General features: G+C 36.6%; 1 protein-coding gene across 2 annotated transcripts in view; it reads right to left on the reverse strand.

Annotated features, from left to right (window-relative positions):
• Positions 1-3,029, reverse strand: part of ntf3 (neurotrophin 3) — a 53,511-nt gene that overhangs the window by 47,630 nt on the left and 2,852 nt on the right. The gene's annotated exons all lie outside the window — the stretch shown is intronic.

Here is a 3,029-nt window from a genome sequence, read left to right on the forward strand (position 1 = left end):
CACAAAAAGATCGGATTTTTTCAAAAAATCGGAACTGAGCATTAAGACCTGCAGTGTGAACGTAGCCATGGACGTACGGTAGACCCAACAGGATTTCAATTCAATTCAATTAAAAAATAATTTATTGATCCCAAAGGGAAATTAGGTAATTCGTTAAAAAATGACTTGACCATTTCTAAGGTTGGTCTGTCCTGAGCTACACTACAAGACTTCCTGCAAAGACCCAACACAAGCGGGAGCGTTATTACCCGACAGAAAATAAGTATACAGTATCAGCACACAATGGGAATTTTGGGATACTCAGTTTACTACAAACAGAGCTGTCAAACCACCAAAGACAGCTGTTAATGTCAGGTCTGAACAGGGTCTTTGATGCACATGATCCCTCTCCCGCTTCAGCATTATGTTATATTGTGGCTCTTTAGCATTTGTTCAATATGGACTACAAAGACTTTTTTGCACTTGAAGGTTTTTTGTTTTTTGTTTTTGGCTTAACATTATTGTGAGTTTTTTGTGTTTTGTTCAGTCCAACCCATTTGTAAATGTATGGATAATGGATAATAAGTAAGGGTATGTAGGAATTAGTCCCAGCTGATCCTATCAGAGACCATCAGGACATTCTCCAGAGGTCACTGATTCTCCTGTTTAACGTTGATAAAAGAGACAAGTAGGCGAGGAGTGGGGAGTTGKTATATGAAGGGAACCTGAAGATCCAGAAGGTGAATATGATGAAGATAAAGCTTAATTACTGTGACAGAGAGGTAGATTATCAGGTCAAAACAGACAGAAGAGGTCTGCTGAACAGTCATGTGACCAAAATGCTGGGAAGCCTCACCTTAAAACCACATGATCTCTATCTGATCTGCCTCTGGGAGTTGTGGGAAATGCAACAGAAAGACAAGCAGAGCAGCTTTTTGTTGCCATATGAGGTTTATATTAAGGTTGCAGGTTAAAGAAATGAATGTATTTACATCTCGGTTCAGCTCTGATCCTCATCCTCGCAGTATGTTTTGCTCTAACGAGCCGTAAGAATGCGCAGCGCATAAACACTCGGCTAAATGTGTAAACCATCATGGAGCAGAGCGGACCGTGACACTCTGAGCGTATAGGATCGCAGCTCGGTCCAGATGAATACCAGGGGAAGTAAGGAGAGCACACCGAGGAGGAACTCACCCACATTTTTTTTCTATTTTTGCTCTTTACACACATCTGCACTTCCTTTTTTTTTTTTTTAGTAGAAATCAGATGTCCATTTGAGAGAACTCTGAACGTAAGTGATGGAATTTTTATAAGGTCCAAGTCAAATACTGAACTAACTTGCAGCTAACATCAACATTTAGGTACTTCACCCAAACGCCTCAGAAGCACAAATTTAACACTTTTTAAGTACTTGAGGTCCACTTGAAGAAGAAATATTGTTGAGTGCTGTGACAGTTGTGAAGTGATGAGACTCTGCTCCTGGCATTTTCAAACATGTTTTCTACCCACCCACTCCCTGTCTCTAGCTACGTTTACATGGATATAAGTAATCGGATTAAACGGCCATTCGGAATAAAAATGTGCGATGTAAACGCCCCATTCAGATTATTCTGACCCGATTCAGCTCGATCCGAATGAATTTATAATCTGAATGAGAGAGGTGGTTTATGCCGACTGATAATCTGAACAACMTGCACGTAAACTTAATCCAATCATTTTATTCTGATTGTAGAAAAATGACCTGACTGCACATGTCTGCTGACTTTCATCGGTTTCTGCTCTTTTGTGGAGGAAGGGACAKCAGCGCTGTTTTCAGCAGCACAGAAATTTTCCTCCTGTTTTCTCATTCAATAAAGAAGGAAGACACACAGCCTGCGCCGCTTCGTAAAAAAAAAAAAATTAAAAAAAGTAAAAAGTCTGTGCGTCACCAGCAGCTGAACCAGAGTGTGCAGTAACGTCTCCACCATTATTAAAACCTGTCACAGGTCCATTCTGAGCTCAGAAGCTGTTTGTTCATCTTCATAACAAAAGTAGAACTTTTTTCTGTTTTTTTAAGGGAAAGTTAACAACTGTGCATGTCAGTGCTTCTATTCTGAATAAAAGCCTGGTGCATGTAAACACTCATCATGATCAGATCGTGCCCATGTAAACGATATATTCCGATTATTTAATCTGAATACATTTCAATCCGTTCAAAGAATTTTGCGCATGTAAACATAGCTACTGTGTGTTTCTGACATTTTGTTAAATGCACACCTATAGTTTTAAATTTATAATACTAAATGAAAATCAATGAACTGAGTTTTTTAATTCTTTGTTTTTATTCTTTTTAGGGCGAAAAGATGGATATGGATAAAAATGTGGCATTGTCAAATACAGCTATTTATATAATTCGTTTTTCATACTTTAAAATTTTTAAGCTTTATTGTTCTAATCTATTAAAGTACAATAAAAATAAAATGTAAACACAAATTTAAAACGAGCAAAATTTGAGTGCTGAGAGCTGAAGTTTGTTAGAAGAAGCTGAATTTTAAAGGTAAAACCATCAGAGCATGAACTAAATGGAACTACCGGTACCGGTAAACAGAAGCTAAAAGCTAAAATTAGCAGCATGTTACCTAAAAGCTAAGACCATCAAAACATTAGTGACAAGCTACAATTAAATAAAATAAAAAATAAACAAGTGCATGATAAAATGTTCAGAAAAGTAGCTACAATAAACAGAACAGTAGCTAAAAGCTAAATTTAGCTGAATTGTACCTAAAAGATTAAATTGTCAAAACAAAGGCTTAAGGCTAAAATTAGCAGAATGATATTTATGAGATAAAATTAGTAGATTGGTACTTAAAGATGAAATTGGCCAAAAAGGCTTAAAGCTAAAATTACAAGAATAATAACTAAGAGCTAAAATTAGCAGAATGGTACCTGAAAGCTAAAACTGAAGACGTATGCTGAAGTGTGTTTCAAGAATTTGAAACTCCAATCACGTTAATCAGATAACACTAACCAAAGTTAAATAGTACAAAACATTGAAATTATATACTGTGTGT

Source organism: Austrofundulus limnaeus, unplaced genomic scaffold (assembly GCF_001266775.1).
Source record: "Austrofundulus limnaeus strain Quisiro unplaced genomic scaffold, Austrofundulus_limnaeus-1.0 Scaffold193, whole genome shotgun sequence".
In the NCBI taxonomy this organism is placed as follows: Eukaryota; Metazoa; Chordata; class Actinopteri; order Cyprinodontiformes; family Rivulidae; genus Austrofundulus; species Austrofundulus limnaeus.